Source organism: Suncus etruscus, chromosome 9, assembly GCF_024139225.1.
Source record: "Suncus etruscus isolate mSunEtr1 chromosome 9, mSunEtr1.pri.cur, whole genome shotgun sequence".
Lineage (NCBI taxonomy): Eukaryota > Metazoa > Chordata > Mammalia > Eulipotyphla > Soricidae > Suncus > Suncus etruscus.
In genome coordinates this window covers 93,912,709-93,934,530 of record NC_064856.1, presented here as the reverse complement: position 1 = coordinate 93,934,530, position 21,822 = coordinate 93,912,709, and the positions used below count along the sequence as shown (strand labels likewise).

Sequence of the window (21,822 nt, the reverse complement as noted above, 5' to 3'; positions counted from 1 at the left end):
AGGGGGACTCTTCGGGGGTTCTCTCGGACCCTCCGGCTGACTTTGTTTCTCCCCTTTTCCTGGCGACTCTTCTAACCCACTCTCTTTGCACTGCCGAAGGCGCCGGCGTCCAAAGGGGACGCTTCGCATGAATTCTAGGCTTGTGGCAAGCTTAACCGGAGACCCCGGGGCCGCTAAAGCCTCGCTCCCCGCCTCTGTGGGTGCTCCACGGGCAGCATTACAGGTGCCAAACCAGGCAGGGAGCCCCGATGCGCATTCTGCAGAGCGAGCGCTCGCTCTGGGATGCCAAGGAGATTGGGGTGCAGTTCTGTGCCGCTGCAGAGACTACACGGGCCGGCCGCGGGGAAACTCGAGGCCCCGGAGCCCTGAGAGCAACTCCCGCTGCTAAAGAGGCAGAGTCTGCCCCGCGCGCCCCGCGGTTCCTAGCATTTCTTCGGCTGGGTCGCAGGCCTTGGAACAAAAATTTAGGATCCATTCCGAAGCAAGGCAGGACACCGGCTGGAGCGGAGGGCCGCCGTACTGCGCCGTTTTGGGAATTGATTCGGACCTACTTACTAGGAACCTGAGGCCTAAATGACCTCCATTCCCCCTTGACCAGGCTGCAGACATAAGCCCAGGCCCTCCGTGTTAGGTGAGATGAGCTTCTTCTCCTTTCCCCAAGTGTGACCCTTCAATAATAACACAGGATCTCCTATGAAGGCAGAAGTACTATACTCTGGACTGGGAATCTAGGGACTGAGTCCTCCAGGAACAGGAGAAAACGGGGACTGATTTGTCTTTGGCAGCGCTGGTCCAGCCTGAGCTCAGAGGCCTGGATCTGGTGGCTTAGCCTGGCCTGGGCGGTAAGAATAATTGGGGTGGTGGGAAACCTCAGAAAACACTTTCACACCTTCCCAGGTATCTCCCATGGGCCCCACAGAAGCTCATAGGACCTGTTGTTGGCAAGCATAAAACCATCACACAACCAACTATACATTTATCTACACCTGCGATCTACACACACACACACACACACAACACACACAGGCACACACACACACACACACACACACAAATCTCTTCTTTGTGAGCCAGAGATCTTGCCCATCAACCACCCTTTTCACTCTCCTGTTTCTCTGAGACTCCTAAAGCTAGGGACTGGCAGGAGAGCTGGTGTAGGAAGCTGCGTTGGCCTCTCTGCTCCTTCCATCTTCCCTTGCCACCTTTCTGGAGATATGGCCTTCTGATGGGTGCACAGGTGCTCCATAAGACAGGTACAACTACCCCCAAGAGTGAATCATCTGAACCCATTCGATAAGAACAAGCAACTGAAGAAGTCCTCTGGGAAGGTGCGCTGTGCTAGTTCCAGGACACCCTCTGTTTTCTACTCCATTTCTTTGCCTTGCCCTGTTTTAGGGAGACTCCTGAGAGATTTCTGAGGAAGCGGAACAATTAAAAAGAGGAGCGGGGCAAGTGACTTCCCACCTCCTACTAAGAATGTTCCATCAGGTTCCATCAGCGAAAGAGTTGAGTCCTCTGAGCAGCCCTGCCGGGGACCTCCACCCCAATCTGCCAGCCTGACCCTTCTTCTATTTTCATGGCCTTTTAGCTAAAAGGTCCAGTGAATTCTTGACTGCTCCAACCCACAGCATAGCTCCTCTCAAGTAAGCCCACTTCTTCCTTTGCATTTTGGGCGATCAAAGTAAAATTTGACTGCCCCTACCTGCTGCCTCATGAGAAAGGCTGGGCCCTCAGTACATTCCCATCAGCATTGGCCTCTGTGTCCCTGGGAACTTATGAGCCAATACCCAGTTCTTGAGGACACAGTGGGCTCCCTGAATTTCTCTTTGGGCACATATCAGAAGCTAATTGGGACAAAAAGCCAGGCTGGAATTCACCCCATCCCGCTTGGACCGGCTGCCCAAAATGGAGGCTGAGAGTTCGCACAGTCGCAAACAACAAGCCATTCTGTTTGACTTTCCACTTCCCTGAATTTCCCAGGCCAGGAGCAGCCACGCACCTTGACCTTCACACCAAAGACATTAGGCTCTTTTGGCCCAAGAGAACAGAATCAAGATCACTCCTTTACGGAGGCAGCTGGGGACAAGGGCTGGAACTGGCTCTCTTTACTGCCAGCAAACCAGCAAAACAGGGGAACCTAGTTTCCTAGGGAGAACCCACAGGGTTCTCTCTCGCCTCGCTTCCATTCCAAAGAAGGAAAATGTAGTCTGTGTGTGTGTGGGGGGGGGGGGGGACGACGACGACGACGACACTCAATGGCTACTTTCCCAGGAACTTGAGCAAAAGAGTTGCACAGACTGTCCGCTGAACAGGTCTCTTCATCCAAAGGCAGCGCCTCTTATTTAGGTGGGTATTCACGGTGCAATGCGAGGGTTCCGGGTTTTTTCCAAAAACAGTGCCTGGAGCCCTCTCCGAGAGTTGCCCGTATGGGTGGTTTAAAGTCCTCTAGGCTTACTCCAGCCCTTACAGCCGCTTTCCACTCCTCTGTTTCCCGTTGATGGGAAGGAGAGGGAAACACAGATTGCGCTTTCGCTCCAGGCGCGCAGACTTCGGCGCTCTTACGAAGGAGCCAGAGCCTTTTGGTGGCTGAGCGGTCACTGTGTCCTTCTCCAGTCCTAGCCCAGCCAGCCTGGCTTTTGGGTGTCTGCATCACTGGGTACATGCTAGGTGGGGGAATCCCCTCTTTTTTCAGATCCTCTTTGCTACCAATTTTGAGACGCCGATACCTCAAACTTCGGCCGACTTCTCGCTCGCTGGGATCAAGCCCGGGCCCCAGTGGTGCATCCCGGAGAAATTTGGGGAACAGCTCCCTGCTATCTCATCTCCTCTTTCACTTTCGATTCGGTGCAGGAAGGGTTTTTGTTTGTTTGGGGGTTTTTGGGTTTGCTTTAGTTTTGTTTTGTTTCTGTCAAAATGCCTACCACCACCGCCCTACAGCTGGGCAGGGGCGGATCAGCCCGAGACCCCTGGGGCGCGAGTGGTGGGATGGGATGGGGCGGGATGGTTTGGGGAATTAGTTGCCGCTTTTCTTTGCACAGCAGGGATTTTTGGGGGTCTCTCTGCATCCACACTCTCCGCACACCATATAATGTGTAAATTCCTACTTGGCTATTCAACTTTATTAGCCTAAGAAGCGGGTGTGTTTTTGTAAGAATGAGACCCCAAATAGGCATCGAAACAGAGGCAGAAAGAGCTAAGGGAATGATTGAAGGAAGGTGGAGAGATAGAAAAATGAAAGCCTTACTGAGCAGATAGTCATGAAGGAGCTTTAAATATTTTACACCAGTTTCCGTAGCCCCAGCCACTGATTCCAGCTGCAGAAGGCCGAATTTAAGGTTAAAGCTTATTTTACATCAATCGATTTGTTCGTACAGTGTTCTTTCTTTCTTGAGATTTTTGGTGCACAGCTAAAAGGCAAATCTGAATAACTGTTATCTAAATTTTGCCTGGACTAAGTGATTGAAATTTTCAGGAGAGAGGGAGATTTTATTTTTGGTTAATGTTTTCGTTGGTTTGTTTTGTAGCTACACCTACCTGTGCTTACTCCTGGCTCCGCTCTCGGGAATCATTCAGGGACTATATAGGATTTAAGGGATCTAGTGGACTGAGTGCAAGACTAGTGTCTTACCCGCAGGACTGTCGCTCCAGCCCCCAAATTTTGTAAATGGATTTAAGAAATTGCAAAAGAGACTTGGGAAAGCAGGGTATCCGCTTGTGTCTTGCATTCCACCGCGGAGGCTTTTGTTTTGTTTTGTTTTGTTTTTTTCTTTTCTTTCTCCTGTGTGGGACCTTGGGAGCAGTCTTCCTCAGAGGGTCCTGGTGGTGCATGTGCAGGAGGCGGGTACATTGTGCTGTGTGGGATCTGAACCATGGAAGAAAAGCAAGTCTAAGTACAGACAGAGATTTCTGAGAGATCACCTGGGCAAAAGGCTGGCCCCAGGACCCATGTTCTGTTTCAGGGCCAATGTGCGTCTCCGCCTGGGACGTGATGTTTTCTTGTCCTTATTCTCTTGCCTCTTGCCACATCCCCACAGCTCTTCGTAGTCTTGGTGGCAAACTGAAAATAAATAAACAAAGAAGATATTACTCTTTGGGAATGGGGCACACCTGACATGGCAGTGTTCAGGTCTAGGGTCTTCTCTTGGGGAATCACTCCTGGCAGTGCTCAGAGGACTATATGAGGTGCTGTGGTTTGAACCCAGGTCTATACCCAGAAAGGCTGGCACCCTACCTTCCCTACCAGCTCTGGTTCCAAATTATCCGTTTTACAGAAGTGGAGGGCTAGCAACAGAAAAGGGAGCCCAATGGTTCCAAAGGCTTGAGCTTTGGGCTAACAAATGGGAACTGGGTGCCTGAAATAGTGGGAATAGACGGGAAGGAATGGGGGGTTAACTGCTCAGAGTCCCCCATCATCATTTTGTCAAAGTAGAAAGAAAACTGTGAGGTCTCCATTCTGTACAAAGGGAAGTTGGAATTTGCAGGTGCTAGGGACAGTTTAGGGATGCACCAGATGCCCTCGTCAAATCCTAGCATCCTTGCTTCTGATCCAGAATCATTAAGGCTGGGGTAATGAGAGGGTTCACAGAGTCAGCCACTGCTGCAGGCACCACCTTGCCAAATGCTCAGGCCATTGGTGTCTGGGCAGTCTCTGAGGTTACCAGGAAGGTTATCAGCTTAGGGGAACAGGATGTAGACAGCCCAAGACCCCTGGGTGGCTACTATGGGAACTTCCAGGGTGGAAGCTGTCTCTTGCTCATGGACCCTGGATATGAGTGACCCTGTGGACCATGGGAAAGAGAGCCTTTTTTTTTTTTCAACTATGTCATGGGGTGGGGAGTAGTGGCTCTTCTCCAAGAAGCCCTCCTAGCCATTCCCGGGTGCTCCTGGACACCAGAGTTACTGGCATACCTCCCTCTCCTCTTCAGAAATGCAGCTTCTCTCCTTTATAGATGTGTGTAGAGGAGAAAATACTCCATTACCTCAGTCCTCTTGTCCCAATGTACCCTTCTCCCCCACTCTAGGGGAGTCAGACAGGCAGAGATGCCAGTGCTGCCTAGAAGCAGGTTCCTCTAGCTAGGCTGGCTTTGATGAGTCTAGGGAAGTGTTGGGGACTCATCGCACTGGACCACTCACCTGCACCCAAGCTCATTCTGTAGTGTTATCAAAGACCTTTTTGCTATTTGCCATCGGGGGCACAGCCAGCTGGGATAGAAGAAGGATGAGTGGAAAGGGAACAGAGAGGAAGTCACAAAGAAGAGACACAGAGGAATGAGAACGGGGCAATGGGAAGATTCATAATGGTTTTAGAGACTGCTAGAAGGGTCCCCTGCAGTATGCCAGCAGTACTCCAGATTTGGGGGGGGGGGTGCTGGGAATTGGCGAGCGGGAATTGAAAAAAGGGTGATGCTTCCTCCCACTGTGTACTCCCTTCCCAGGAGACCTTGCTCCTCCTTCTACCCTCCACACTCTGAAGCTCCTACTTGAGTCCTATTTGGATGGAAGCAGCACTGTGACAGGGAAAAGGGAGCCTTGTGTAGATTTACATGTGAGTGCCACATTGGTTGATGTTCAACTCAGGAATTATTCCTGACAGGGTTCAGGGGACCCTGTGTGGTACTAAGAATTGAACCCAACCACTATATTATCTCTCTAGCCCTCCACCCTACTGATATTTGTGATTGAGTCTCCTTTTCTTCCAACAAACTTCCAGCATTGGTTCAGGAGTTGAGGTGTGTGTAGTGACTTCCCAGCATCTGACAGCTCAGGGAGAGAATGGACAACCTAGGTTAAGTCAGAATTTGGGGTCAAGTGAAGAAGAAGAAGAAGAAGAAAAGACCCCAATATTGATGTCCTGCCTGGCACACACACACACACACACACACACACACACACACACACACACACACACACACTCATGCACCTGAGTGATTGATCAGGCAGAGATCTATAGGGATTTGAAGAAATTCCTTCCTATTGAGGTCTGAATTTGAGCTCTGAGAAGTGCTGGAAGATTCGGGCATTTTTACAAACACCCTATGGGGATTTTCTGTAGTGGGTATCAATCTTTGCCCTCTCCACCCTAACAGTTTTTCATTTGCTCAGAGAAATTGGGGAAAAAGAGGGCTAGAACAGGCTTCCCTGAAAGTCCTACTGATCTAGAAGATCTTCTGGGCTGTGCCAGGGAGATGTAGACAGTGATCCGAGGAGAAATTGAATTCACAGCCTTCCTGCAGCTTCTCAGCTCCAAGATAGTGTGTAACTATGAAAAGAGCTGAGCTGAAATAACCAGCCTCAATTTCAGGACTGGGGGTTTCTGACCTTTCCAGTGCTGTGCTCCCCACTCTTTGCACTGGACATCCCACGCCTGGGATTTCTTCTCCTTAAAGAACAGATTTAGTCACTGCACACTAGCATATCCTTTGGTCCCTTCCGGCATAAACATTTGGACACAACAACTGTTTCATGGCTGAAGGGCGAGTGAAGAATCCATGTCTCCTCTGAGCAACAGTCCAGAGCAAGGCTAACAGGGTTTGAGAGATCCCAGCTCTTTAGCTGGTGGAAGGAGTCCCGCAGGTCTGTGGGCACCCACATGATGTCCATCCTCTGGGCCTTTGAGGGTGTGATGCTATGTTCTGATCCACATATGAGCTTGTGTGAAAAAGATGGATGCCCCTCACCCCATGCCCATGCCCATGCTGGTGTCCGGGTGCTTGATGTAGCCCAGCTGCCCCATGGGAGGGCCACCACCTGTGCATAGCCCCAATACTCCTTAATCTCTGGGCCCACTGGTACAGCCACTGCCCCCAGAATGGTTCACAGAGCCATGGTGGTGACTAAGTCCCCATGTGTCAAAGCCTGTGGCCTTCCCTCCCCTCTGGTCACAGTCCCCAAGGAGGCTGACTCACACAGAGGCAGACAGATTTTTCATAGGGTCCACCCAGCCCACCCACAAAGCCCCTCCATGGCCAGGTCTACCCCTGACTCCACCCCCAGCTCCTGAGTGCACCTGCCCCCGTGGCTCACAGCAGCAAAGAGTAAACCTGGGCAGCACCATCATCATGCACGCTGTAGAACCTATTTAGTGGATGAGCAAACTGAGGTTCAGGGGGACATGGGGTCTCAGGCAGCTGAACAGGAAGGAGGACCTACTTTCAGGGTCAGGAGAGGAAAGCGTTCACCCTCTCTCTTCATTGCCAGCCCCCACTCCTAGCTTATCTGCCACTGTGAAGTACCCAGTGATATCGTCTGTCCTAAAGGGCAGATGCTTGCATTCTCAGTTCTGCAGATCAAAGTGGACGCTACTCCAAGATTCATGGGGGCAAGTCGGCAGCAGGACTGCACACTGGAATTGCAGAATACTATGTAGGAGCAGCCCTTTCTGGGATCCCATTGTTTGTGGCTCCCTCAATCAGGCTTTCTTCCAGAAGAGCCTGGAGCCAGAGCATCAGGGCATGCTGGCTGGGCTTAACTGGAGTCAACTGGGGTGGTATGCCAGGCTCGGGCCCTCAGTGGCATCCCAAGAGCCTGAATTCTCTCAGCTCTCCACAAAGTCATGGTGTGGGGCAGGTCTCCCCAGTGTTGGGGAGGCTGCTCAGTTTTGCAGACAGGCGAGGTACATGCCTGATTCCACTGACTCATCGTTCCCTTAGCTTGGCCTGTCTTTGTGCCAGAACTTGGGGGGATTCTTAGAACACTACTCCCAGCCTCTGCCCTGAGGTCCCAGAGCAGACATACCAGGAAACCAAGTGGTGCCACATAGGGAGACCAGCTCTGCATGGGAGCCAAGAATCATCATCCAAGCACATCCCTACTTCCGGTAGGTGGTACCATTTAACAAGCCCACCCACTTCCTGTAGGTGGTTCTTATATAGTAAAGGCATGACTGGGAGAGGTTGAGGAACCTGGGGTGTCGAGTGCAATACAACATACCAGCTTGATCGCCTCTGCCACCGCTACTACAGCTGCTGCTACTGCTTTTTTGGTTTGGGGCCACAAGCAGCGGTGCTCAGAAGCTACTCCTGGTTCTGTACTAAAAGCTTTCTCCCAGTAATGCTGGAGGAGGCCACAGAAACCCAGATCTTCTTCATGCAAAGCAAGTGCTCTATCCTACTGAGCTCTCTTCTTGGCCCTCTTGGCTACTTTCTCCCTTTGTACCTTGTGTGCTTGTCAGTGATCGTGGCTCAAGTCTGGTGTCCTCCAGGATTCCTCCATGGACCTTCAGTATAGTTCTGTCTCTGATTCCATTTGCTCTCTTCTTTGGCAAATCATTTGCTCTCTTCTCTAGCTGTAGGAACCATTATGCCCATGAGGAAGAATAGGAGTTGGAAGAGGCTCACAACTCCACCCCAAATAATCCATCTGAGTAGGGAACTAGGGTATGGCAGACAATGGTGGGAACCTTTGGATCCATGTCAGAGCAGGGATGGAGACTACGGGGGGCACTGCTTGAGGTGCATGAGCCTTTGCAATGTTCAAGGGTTTCCTTAGGCCCCATTTGTAGCTGTCCCGCATCCACAGCACATTCAAACACAAGGGCTTAGGGTTCAGATGAGAGATGGAGAAGGGGAAACTGCTAAGGGACACAGAATTTTAGTGAGCAAAGCTTCTGCCTTGAAACCCCAATCTAGGGATGTGATCTCTGAAATCTTGGGGTTCTGTGCCTTTCCTCCAACCCCCATTTTTCTGGGGCCACATCCCTGGGAAGTAGACAGCTGGCCCAGCCTCCCAAAGGGGAAGAATCTAGCCTGTCTTACCTGGCTCTATTCCTCAGTTTTCCCATCTGCAGGGCATGGGCGATAATGAAGGGAGATCAAATGCGGTGAGAGAGTTAATAGGGAGATAGTTCCCTGCTGTATCACCAGTTGCTCATACTCCTCTCACAAAGAATATTGTGGCTCTTCCTGGGTTCCCCTCACAGTTCAGGTGAAGGGTACAGGAAGTACCTTATTGAGGATCTATCCATGGGACCCAGAAGCAGAGTTCTGAAGAGAAACAGCATTGGGGACAGAAAGTACAGGATATGAGACACATCTTGAGCTTGCTGCCGACCCTGGTTCCATCCTGAAAACTGCCTGGTCCTCTGTTTCTGGGTGCAGACAGGGAGGACCCTGAGCACCACCCAGTGGCCTGGGTGATCCCTGGCCTGCAGCCTCAGATTTCCATTCACCTACTTACCACTTGTTCAAGAATTAGAAAGGAGGGCCCTGTCCATCCATGTCTGCTGAGCACTGCTTAAGAGATTCTATCCTGCTCACCAAAAGAAAGCAGACCAGCTTTTGTTAGACAAACAGCTTCTCCAACAATGCTAAAGGCAGCTTTTCTAAAAATCAAGCATATAAACTTGAATGAAAGGACATCACTGGGGACTTCACTGTATCTGTCATCCCTTGCCTGGCTAAAGCAGCCTAGCAGTGAATGAGTGACATGCTCAGAAGGGCAACACTGAGGGGACAGGAGAAAACCCCGAGCAGAGTCAGGTGTGGCTCCAAAAAGTAAAAATAAAAAAATTAAAATTAAAAAATTAAAAAAAATAAGGGGCCAGCGAGGTGGCGCTAAATGTAAGGTAAGCCTTGTAAGTGCTAGCCAAGGAAGGACTGTGGTTCCATCCCCCGGTGTCCCATATGGTCCCCCCAAGCCAGGGGTGATTTCTGAGTGCTTAGCCAGGAGTAACCCCTGAGCATCAAATGGGTGTGGCCCCAAAGAAACAAAAAACAAAAAAATTAAAAAATAAAAATGAAAAGACCATCCTTCCTCCCCACTGAAAGGTCTTGGCATTAAGACAAACCAACTGCTTTGTAATAGTTGACTTCTTAGGCTTTTTTTGTTATCTGTGAGTCTGTCCATATGTCCCTGGCCTGGTCTGCTTTAATGGACCCCAGAATACTCAGATATAAGGAAGTGGTATTATCTGTCCTGGTGTTCAGACCAGAGGGTCAGCTGAGGGACACTGTTGTTTGCTGTTGCTTATTTAGGGCCCTACACTCAGCAGTACTCTGAGAAACTACTCTTGGTTGAGTGTACAAAGGTCACTCCCTCTGATGCTGGGGGTGGGGGGACCATGCACTACTGGAAAATTAAGCCAGGGTCCCCTGCATGCTGAGCCTGTGTTTTAGCTCTTTGAGCACCTCTCTATTTGGGGACACATTAATTTTTGTGGAACCAGAGTTGGTGAGAGAGCAGAGCTACTGACTGATATCTAAGGCATGACTTCAGTCTCATCTGAACCCAGGATGTTTGAGAATCTCATGTCCTTTCATCAGGTTTCACCAGCTGTATTTGTAGGATAAAGGTTGGGGGAATTCTCCTGGGCTCTCAGGGTCCATATATTGTTCCTGAATCCTGGAAGCGTACCTCTCCCTACCATCAGTGAGCCCAATGTGTCCTCCTTACTGCCAGCCCCATCAGCCCCATCGGGGAATGCTATCAGCTAGATGGATTCTGTGGCCCCAAGGAGGTGATCAGAGGGAAGGGAATGTTTGCAGGAACCTTGTCCTGTTGCAGGGTAGAGGGAGCCCCAAAGGTCTGCTGTGCAGTGAGGGCCTTCTAATTTTCCAACCTTGATTGGTGGTAGGGGCAGATCATGCAACTTGATTTTGTGCCTAAGGGCCTCTCAGCCAGTGCTAAAAGACTAGTGATGATGGTCTCTTGTAAAAAACTATATTTGACCAACCCCCACATGGGCTTCAAGGATGGGGGTCCCTGAAATTTCAGAGGCTATATTTTCTGAGAGTGGGAGTACCCAGATTCAGGGCTTAGAGTCTAGCCTGCTCAGCTGTGTCTTCAGGTCCTTATCTGTAAAGTTTGGGTGCAGAATATAAAGTTCTGATGAATGCTGAGAGACCTCAAGAAGGTGCTAGTAGCTAGAGGGAAAGGATGGGAATTGGGTCCTGACATGAGGGGGTCAAGCTTTCCTGCACAGAGATGATGGTGGCTTTTCCTTCTGCGGGAGACCAGAGAGATGGTACCCCAGGGAGGGCACTTGCCTTGCATATGGTCCACCTGGACTTGATCCCTAACTTTCCATATGGTCTTTTGAGCATGCTAGAAGTGATACCTCTACTCAGATTCCTTATGTTATCAATAATATGATACTATTCTTATTATATATTTAATATTGTTTAATTTAGTGCTGATTTAATATTTATATTTAGTATTTATTTGGTGCTTATGTAATAGCTTACAATAAAGATCTCTATCGATGTAATAAAATCAACTGAACAGACGTAGCACAAGCAATATACATGAAACCTTAAATCTTTATTAGAAAAGTGTAAAACCTTTTAGCAAGCTCGGATTTTTTATTATCTCCCCCCCTCACCCCTGCTCTGGTTTTATTAAGACATAATTAAATAATTGCTCTATGTGTCGCTGTGTAAGTTAAAGCTGTACTTGTCATGGTTTGATTTATACATATGATGAAGTGCTAAACAAAACAGGCCCAGCTAATAATTGTCTTTCCATATAGGGACAGTGAAAAGGAAAGAAAGAAGAAAGGGAAAGAGGGGAATGATTTTTCCTGGTGAGAGCTCAGAGGATCTGACGTCATTCGAGACAAGGCTCTGCCCTGCTGCTATTTAAACTTGTCTGCATGCATTGGGAACTTTGAGATAATTTAGCAATAATTTTCATATTTGCAGTGCATACAAGTCAGTATTTATGTTTGTTTATTTTGGGGCCACATCTGACAATGCTCAGGGGTTACTCCTGACCCTGTATTCAGGAATCATTCCTAGAGATGCTCAAGGAACTATATGCTGTGCCGGGCTAGAACTCAGGTCAGCCATGTGCAAGCAAATGCCCTACCTGTTGTACTATTGCTCTGGCCTAAGAACAATAGTATTTTTATTTTTAAAGTTGAGCTTATGTTAATTTTAAAGCCACTGAAGCACAGTTGGTTCCCTTAAGCCCCAGACACGTTTTCTTAAATCATCAGCTGCCTCCAGGTCCTGAACTGGCGTCTGTGTCTTTCTTTTGAGAATTGAGATTCTGCAATCACAGGGGTGCAGGGTCCCCTCAAGCAAATGTTTTCTGTCTTCCACACAACAGGGGTGGTGCTGGAGGGGGTCTTTCTTTCTTTTTTTTTTGGTTTTTGGGCCACACCCGGCGGTGCTCAGGGGTTACTCCTGGCTGTCTGCTCAGAAATAGCTCCTGGTAGGCACGGGGGACCATATGGGACACCGGGATTCGAACCAACCACCTTTGGTCCTGGATCGGCTGCTTGCAAGGCAAACACCGCTGTGCTATCTCTCCGGGCCCCGGGGGGGGGGTGTCTTTCTTTATTTTAGTTCCTTTTAAAAAATTTGGGGGGCTACAACCAGCAGTGCTTACTCTGCCTCTATACTCAGGGATCACCCCTGGTTGCCTCAGGGGACCATATGGGTGCTGAGAATCGAACCTTGGTTGGATGTGAACAAGGCAAGCGCCCTACGTCCTGTCCTAACACTCTGGCTCCTCCTTCCATTTATTTCTAGATACTTGGCACACCAGGAATGCTCCTTTCCTTTTTAGTGAGTGCTTTTGAGCAGATCAAAAAGATCTTTCATTGACTTCAGCTCATGTGGGTATTAAAAGAACATTCCAAATAGCCTCTGCTTTACCGTAGTTCAGGCTGAGGGGGTGTGGAACCCAAAGTAGTGTATTTGGATGTTGGATTATAATGCATATGCCTGAACCCTACCTATGCATTATTCTATTTATTATTTATAAGGGCCACTCCCATGGGGCTCAGTGTTCATGGTGCCCTGTGTTCAGGGATCACTCCTGGCAGTGCTGAAGTTTGGAACCTGGGTCAGTTGTGTGCAAGATGCGCACCTTTCTCTCTGTCCTATCTCTCCAGCTCACTTCTCCCTTCCTAGTCCCTGGTGCTCCTGCGTGGCGCCACTCCCCGCAGCGCGAGGGATGCTGTCAAGCTTACCGCAGGGATGTGGTTACTGAAACACTCATCTCTAATCCAGCAGTTCAGCCAAAAGTAGCTGCCGCAGAAGGGTTTTTGTTTTCTGTTTTTGTTTTTTGGGCCACATTCAGTCATGCTCAGGGCTTACCCCTGGCTCTGAGCTATAACTATATAATTATATATTAACAACATAATATTTTCTAACATGAAACCAGTATTAGGATAAACCATTTTAGGATAAAACACTTATACTCTTATACTTTGGGGTTTTTTTTGGGGGGGGCTACACTCGATGGCGCTCAGGGGTTACTCCTGGGTCTATGCTCAGAAATTGTTCCTGGCAGGTTTGGGGGACCATATGAAATGCCAGGGATTGAGCCCAGGTCCTTCCCGAGTTGGTCGCATGCAAGGCAAACACCCTACCGCTGTGCTCTCACTCCAGCTCCCATACTCTTATACTTTTTCATAAAACACTTTCATAAGCTTATAGGCCTATTTGGATTTTTCAATTAAAAATCTTTCATACTTTTTCTCTCTTCTCTCTTACAAAATTGTACACTTGTAAGATTTATCCATTTATATTTATTTAAGAGTATTAGCATAAAATTATTCATACTGTTTAAGTTTTAAATTTGTATACCCATAAAAAGAGAAATATATACATATATATATCTTTAAAAAAAACCTTTTTTTTTTTTTTTTTTTTTTTTGGTTTTTGGGTCACACCCGGCGGTGCTTAGGGGTTACTCCTGGCTGTCTGCTCAGAAATAGCTCCTGGCAGGCACGGGGGACCATATGGGACACCGGGATTCGAACCAACCACCTTTGGTCCTGGATCGGCTGCTTGCAAGGCAAACACCGCTGTGCTATCTCTCCGGGCCCAAACTTTTTTTCTTTAGGAGCTAGAGAGAACAGGGGTTTAGACACTTGCCTTGCACATGGACTCACTTCAATTTGAATTTCTAATTCCCTCTATGGTCCTCTGAGCACCACCAGGAGCAATCCCTGAGCAAAGAGCCAGGAATAAACTCTGAGCACTGTTGAGTGTGCCCCCTCCAATAAAAGCAAAATTAATTATCATTGTAAAAACGAAGAAATCAAGCCCTTTGTGGACATGAGATAGAGCTTGAAGTGATGATACAAAATGAAGTAACCAGGAAGTGAAGACAGAGTCTCACCCTAGGTGGACTGTGATTGGAAAGAAACAACACAACTAAGCTCCTATTCTCAGTCAAAGTTGTTGCAGTGTTGGGGGAGAGAAAGGGTGAGACCATCTCCTGGGGTCAGGGGGGATACTGAGGTGCAAGAAAGTGACAGTTAAAACATATGGCAGTGAGGCTTAATCCCTGGGAGTCTCTCCCATTTTGTTTAATAATAAATAGAAATTAAAAAACAAAGAACCATTTGTACCAAACACAGTCATTGTAAATATTATCCTATGGTGCACTATTCTTTGTTCAAGGTGATGGGCAAACACTTAGCATTCACTTGCTCCAAATCCCAGCCATTTAGATAGATGCTCTAACAAATTAACCTTAGATATAATTATGTTCTCGAAATTTTGACTTTGATGGGGAGGAATATCCCAATCAGTACTCAGGAAGCCCTGGGACCCCTGTAGAAAGTTCTCAGCTTATTGAACTGGGGGCTCAGTGTGATGGTCTGAGGATAAGATCTGTTCAGACCTTGTAGTGCTGGGCATAGCAGGGGCTTCCAGGGCTGTTATATACACTAATGCTTCAAGGTCTATTTGATGCCAGATTGAACCTGGCTAGGCTGCATGCAAAGTATGAGACCTAAATCTGCTCTCACTACACCCTCAACATTTTGACTGTTGAACCACTTGATGATAGATCTGGTAGGGGGCACACCAGGAAGTGCTCAGGGCTTATTCTTGGCTCTGTGATCAGAGATCACTGGTTGGAGAGGTTAAATGTAGGGTTAGCATCATGCAATTCTGCCCATTGTATTATTGCTGCAGCTCAGGACAGAAGTTTTTAAAGCCAAGATCAAATAATTTCAAATAATCTGCTCATTTTAATTCCAAAAGACAATATACTTCATTACTGAACAAAACTAATCAAGTTGAGCCAGGCTTGGGCTAGTGATGTGGGTTAGTTGTCACTTTCTCCACGAGGCATGGTCTTTGCATGGGGACTTTAAGTTGTTCTTGTATAGTAATCAAGTTCACACGGCAGGAGGGTGAGGACCACTGAGGAGGGACCACTGAGAGAAGGTGATTCTAGATTAGAGTTTGGGTGACTCAACATGAGCTTATTTTAATGATGATGTGACAATCATCATAGGGGCACATTTGTGTACCAATAAGTAGCTCTTGCTGCTCACCATGACTTTTTAAGATGTGTGATGCATGGAGAGTATCAGGGATAGTCTCCAAAATTCCTTAGCATTTGGGAGGTTGCCCAAATGTGAAGGCAATGGAACCATCCTAGCATGGTGAAGCTGACTTCTATCCATGGCCTCCTGAGCACCCTGCGCCTATGCTGAGCCCAGCTCACATGCCCTCTCTCCACTGGCTACTGGAAAAATGCTGCTTCCAAGTACCAGTGGGGTGTCCTGGAGCCCTTAGTCACCACTGGAATAGTCTTTGTCAGCTCCAGTCCCACAGGGCTGGATCATCAGATAGCCTCCAGGGGCTCCATGCACTGCTTAGGATACCCAGAAAAGAGGAAGCCAAGGAGAAAGCTCAAGAGACCAATACACAGCCAAAGACTGTGGGTTGTCCCCTGAGTATCATCAGGAGCTGCCAGTAAGGATACAAAAGTAGCCCTGAGCATCTTTAGGTGTGAGAGGGAGAGAAGAAAGAGAGGAAGTGAGAAGGAAGAGAGGGAGGAAGGAAAAGATGGATGAGAGAAGGGAGGAAGGGAGGGAGAAAAAGAGAGGGAGGGAGGAAGGGAGGGAAGGAGAGAGGGAGGGAGAAGGGAGGGAAAAAGGAAGGAAGAATGGGAGGAAAGGAAGGGGGAGAGGGAAGATGGAGATAAGAGAGAGGGGGAAAGCAGAAGGTATATCAGGTTTACTCATCACTGACTGGAGTTTGGTCCACCTGGTTCTGTGAGTGACTCTGTCTTCCATGCTATGAATAAAATGACAATTCTTCCTTCCTTTAGGTTTAAGTCATAACCTAAACTTCAGTCACCTGCATTTTGCCAGTGTTTCTCTTTCCAGTTGAAGCCTTAGACCAGAAGAGTATAACTGTATGTACCATCCATCCATTCAGCATCCTGGTTTAAGGCAGTGCCAGATACACAGGTTTTGGTTTCTGTGGGAAACTGGCCCTGACTGGGAGGAACACCCTAAGGGTCAGAGAGAAATTTGTAAAAATTTCTCAAGTCACTGGAGTTGGGGAAGCTGAGGTATTGGGGGGTGCAATAAGAGCAGGAGGGGTGGTAGGGCATGAGACATTGGCATGCACAGGATTCAGTTTCCTTGTGCACTTACCTGGCCTGGACTCTCACTGTGTTACTAAGAAGTGTCTGAGAATACTCTTTGGGCATGTGGGCCTTTATTTTTTGTTTGAGGGGGTATTGGACAAACCTTGTGATGATCAGGGCTTACATCTGGTTCTGCACTCCAAAACCACTTCTGGCAATGTTTGTCAGCCACATGGATGCCGAGGATTGAACCTGGGTTGGCTGCATGCACGACAAACACCCCACCTGCTGTGCTCTCTTTGGTCTAAGGATATGGATCTTCTCAGACTCACTTACAGATGAGGAAAATGAGGCACATAGAGATCAGGCCTTCTACAAGATGACTCTGCAGGCACAGATAGGGATATGGGAGCCATCCTAGGAACCCTCTACTAATCATTCTCTTTCCATGTTTTTGTTGGGAAAAGTTCTATTTTCTCTTCATACAGAATGTTCTAGAGAAATCCTTTCTCCACCCCTCCAATGCTGACTCGTGCACAAAGCCCGAAGGGTGGATGGAAAGCCCTAAAACAATAAAACAAAACAAAACAAAACAAAAAAACAAAAACAGGGTCTGGAGAAATAGCACAGCGGTAGGGCATTTGCCTTGCATGCAGCCTACCCAGGATGGACAGTGATTTGAATCCTGGCATCCCATATGGTCTCCAGAGCCTGCCAGGAGCGACTTCTGTGTGCAGAGCCAGGAGTAACCCTTGAGCGCTGCCAGGTATGACACGCCCCCCCCCAAAGTCCCCAAGTTTAGCCCAGGTGTTTCCACTCTGTTTCTCTGCTGCTTTGTCCATGAAGGTGAGCTTGGGAGGAAAAGAGGCTTTGTTTTGTGGGGGAGGGGGTATATTCCCACTTCTCAGGACCTTGCTGACACACAGGTAGAGTTCCAGAGTCACTGAGTGAGTAAGTAAATGAGTGATTAGATGGCTAAATAAATAAATGAGTAAGTGAATGAATGAATGAATGAAAGATTGAGTTAATGAATAAGTGGATAAATAAATAAGTGAATGAATGAGTGAGTGAGTGAGCTAGTGAGTGAATAAGTGAAAGATTCAGTAGATGAATGATGAGTGAGTGAGTGAGTGAATGGATGAGAAAGTGAATGAGTGAGTGAGCTAGTGAGTGAGTGAGTGAGTGAATGAATGAATGAATGAATGAGTGGGGGCAGAAACAAGAGCCCTCACCACACCCACCTATCCAGAGACTCATGTTTCTTTTCTCCTTCCATTGGTGGCACTGAGGAGGGAGCTTTCTCTGTACCACAGACCATCAGCAGTGTCCCAGCCATGAAGACTAAGGTCTTGGAAGAGGAGGCACCAGCCCATCCCTGGAAAGGCCCTGAGCTGAGCTTCCTATTAAATCCTATGGTGGGGGGTGTTGTGGGACCCTAAAGCTCAGTTGACTTAGTCCTTCCAGGCAGGAGACAGTCTAATGGTACAGATCTGACCCCCTTGGCTCCTGCTGAGCCTGTCTAGCCCAAGACTGCAGGAGCACAGGGGACCCAGAATGGGACTGCCAGGCTTCCAGTCCTAGCACTGCTATTCCTATCATGTGACTGTGAAAAAGCCAGGTGAGATATCTGTGCCTCAATTTCTCCAACCATAAAGTTGGGTATGAATCCCTAGGATCAGATGAGTCCAGAGGGGCTGTGTTGTCCTTATTGGGCTGGGAGGTCCCATCTCAGTCCTGCCCCTGATATTTGGGGTACCCTGTTCCAAACCACCTTGTTTTCCTCTATGGTTCTCAATGCCCAATACCCTAGTGGTTGCCCCCAAAATCTCCCAGACTATTCATCCAGAACAACTCATATGCCTATGCCATCGCCTGTCCCCGCGCCCTCCTGTCCACTTGCCACAGTCACATATGCAACTTTCTTTCTCATCCCTTCCACATTCCCATGGATACTGGGAAATTTGGGAAGAGAATCCAGCTATGACTCTTGAAAGAGCATAAAAAGGCCAAGAGTTGGGTGTGGGAGAGGGCTGCAAAAAAGCATTTGGGATGAATTGGAATGGGCCATGGGAGCTGAAGGAAGGACACTGATTTGTGGGGTGTTTCCCCTGTAGGTTTCAATTGTGGCCAAAAACCCATCAAAGGAAATATAGCTTTGGAGTCATTTCATGCAGTTATGGGCAGGGGAGAAGGCCAGGCTCACCTCTAATGTGACCCCACCTTGCCCTGGTGTCCTGTTTGTCTGTATCATCACTGAAGCCAGGGCCAGCCCACTTTCCCTTTAAGACTGAAGCAACCCCTCAGTGGTGGGCCTTATGTTGCTTTACTGTGGGGGCCATTGGACTACTTCCTGCTTTAGCTCCTATAAGAATCCTTACATACACACACATACATACACATATATGTATTTACTTTTGGAGGGAATCTTTATTGTACTTTATTGTGATTTGCAATCCTTTTATTTCTGGTTTCATGCATACCTAATTCCAATACCATATCCATCACCAGAGTATTTGCTTCCCTCCACCAAGGTGCCAAAGCCCCCATTCCCTTTCTACCACCACACACATATACACATATACACAAGCTCAGTTCTGTGAACCAATTCTCTACTTCCGTTGCCTTTAGCTGTTTGTACCTCCCATCTGTGTCTTTGACCCTCACATATGAGAGATCCTTTTGTATCTGTCTCTTTCCTTCCAACTGACCTCACCCACCATGAGACCTTCTAGTGCCACCCAAGCTATGGCAAATCACATGATTTTTGCCCTTTCTTAGAGCTGCATAGTATGTTATTGTGTGTTTTGACCACAGTCTCTTGATCTCATCATCAGTAGTTGAGCATTTGGGTTCTTTCCATATCTTGGCTATTGTCCTAAGAGCTGGAATGAGTGCAAGTGTGCTTATGTGCTAGAGAATGAATGATTTTATGTTTCAGAGTGAGATGCCAAGAAGTAGTATTGCTGGCTCCTGGGGGAGTTCTAGCCTGACTTTGTGGAGAAATCTCCCATGTTCTTCTCACAAGTAGGAAATATCATAGATAGGAAAAAATGAGTCCATTTGTTTTTCCAGATTAGTGCAACTCATTTTTATAATACTACAAATATTTTTCTTTCTATTTGGAGGGTGTGGTTGGGCCACATCCGGTGATACTCTGGAGTTATTTCTGGCTCTGCACTCAGGAGTTACTCCTGGCAGTTCTTGGAAGACTGTATAGATGCTGGGGATCAAATCCAGGTCAACCAAGTGCCAGGCAAATGCCCAACTTGCTCTATTATTGCTCCATCCTTTTTTTTTTTTAATTGTATTTTCTTTTAGGCACCAGGGTTTGCAGTACTGTTGATGGTAGGAAGTACCTTTGCTCTTGGTCTGTTATTGTTCACTTTGACTCAGTGTGGGATAGGTGACAGACAATAATCTTATGGTGAAGACTATTTTCATTTAAATTCAAAGGTGGGGTCAGAGAGAGCAGAACAGTAGGGTCTTTGCCTTGCATGTGGCCAATCCAGGAGGGACCTGGTTCGACTCCTGGTATCCCATATGGTCCCGTAGCCTACCAGGGGGTGATTTCTTTTCTTTTTTTTTTTTTGACCCCCTCCCCTAGGGGGTGATTTCTGAGCACAGAGCCATGAGTAACCCCTGAGCACAGTTGGGTGTGTCCCAAAAACCAATCAATCAATCAATAAAGTTTAAAAAATAAATTCAAAAGTGGTGCTGGGGAGATGGTACAGGAATTAAGTGTTTGTCTGGCACATCAGCTGACCCATTTGGCAACTGGCACCTCATAGAATCCCTAGACTCTAGAGTCCCACCAGGAATGATCCTTAAGCATTGAGCCAGGAGTAAGCCCTGAGCACTGTTGAGTGTGGCCCCATCCATAAATAATAAATAAATTCCAAAGTTGGTTTGGCCTCAGCTGACAAGAGGATGACACCCAACCCTTAGCAAGCCTGGGGTCAGTGTCAGTGTCACTATCCTCTGCAAAGGGTTTCCAGAGGACCAGGTGGGAAGGTTCCATTGTCCTTGGAATCTGGATCATAGACTGCAAAACCCATTTGTAGGGGCCATGGATCATGTTGGAGGGACTGGGGGTGGGGTGGGGGACTGTGGCCAAACCCAGTCCTACTCAAAGGGCATCAATCCTGGGTTCAAAGGGGAGGGGGTTCTGGGTAAAATTGCTCTTTCCCATTCTATACATTCATCTCCTTTACTATAATTTATCAGCTCTTGGGCCACACCTAGTGATGTTTTGTTGTTTGTTTCTGGGTCACACCTGGTGGCCTTCAGGCTCTCTACTCAGAAATTACTCCTGGCAGTTCTCAGATGACCACATGGGGTGCCAGGGATTGAACCCCAGCATGCAAGACAAACTACTATATTATTGCTCTGGTCCCTCAGGACTTTTTTTTGGGACCCATGTGTGCTACTGGGGATTGACCTTGGGTGGGCTGTGTGCAAGGCCTTACGCACTGTACTATTTGAGATCAGTTGCCTCCTTTGCTGCCAAACTGCAGATCTGGGCATCCATGATTGAAGGCAATCTAGGGAGCAAGAAGGCTGAAGAGATAATATAGTGGGAAGGACATTTACTTTGCATATAGCTGACCGGAGTTCAATCCCCAGAATCTCATATAGCTCACTGAGCTTGCCAACAATAATTTCTGAAACAGAAATAACCCCTGAACACTTCTGAATGTGGTGGCTCCCACAAAAAGATAGAATTGTGAAAGATTCATAGAGCTGGAGAGATATCTAGTATGTAGGGCTTTGCACAAGGTTGATCCAGTTTTGATCCTGATATTCCATATGGTACCCGGAGCACCACCAGGAGAAATCCCTGAGCACATACCAAAACAAAAAAAAACTAGGAACTAAGAGCTCTGGGCAGGCTGTCACCCAATTACAGGTGACACCCATGGGTCCCTTCTCCTTGAGCCTTGGTTTCAATCCCACTCCCCACTACTTGGGCCCTAGGGTGCCCTCCTCTGTCCTAGAAACCTTTATGGCAGTGCCTCCTGGTGGCCACTATGAGCAGCTTCACCTTTGATGGGGCCTGCTAGAAGATGGGGCATATGGGCCTGGGCTGGGTGCCTTCTCTGGGCTGAACAATAAGTCCTGGAATGGGGACCCTTTCTGTCTTGGCTTCCCTCAGGGTACATACCCCCTCCATAGCCTCTTTTTCTCCCCACTCCCAGTTTCCACTTCCCTGGTAAAAGAGTTTTCTGCAATCTCTGACCCAGGCTTCTTCCCTGGCCCTTGTCACCCTCTCAGCAGCATGGATCTGCTTCTGAAGACCCTACTAGAAAGGGCAGGCGCACAGAATCCACGCTGGAGAGGGCAACCTACCCTGGGCTGTCTTTCCACCACTAACTATTGGCTATGAACAGGAACTGGAGATGATTTGAAGGGGTGGGGCACAAGCTCAAAGTGGCAAGGCTGTGGTTCCAGCCCCTCCACGTGGCCCCCAAGAGCCTGAACCACTGGAGGCCTGAAGACTGCCAGGTCCCCAGAGGTCCCAGCACCACTGGGTTATGTCTC

General features: G+C 48.1%; 1 protein-coding gene across 1 annotated transcript in view; it reads left to right on the top strand.

Moving 5' to 3' along the window:
* The window catches only part of ALX4 (ALX homeobox 4), a 45,011-nt gene that overhangs the window by 680 nt on the left and 22,509 nt on the right, over window positions 1-21,822 (top strand). The window lies entirely within an intron of this gene.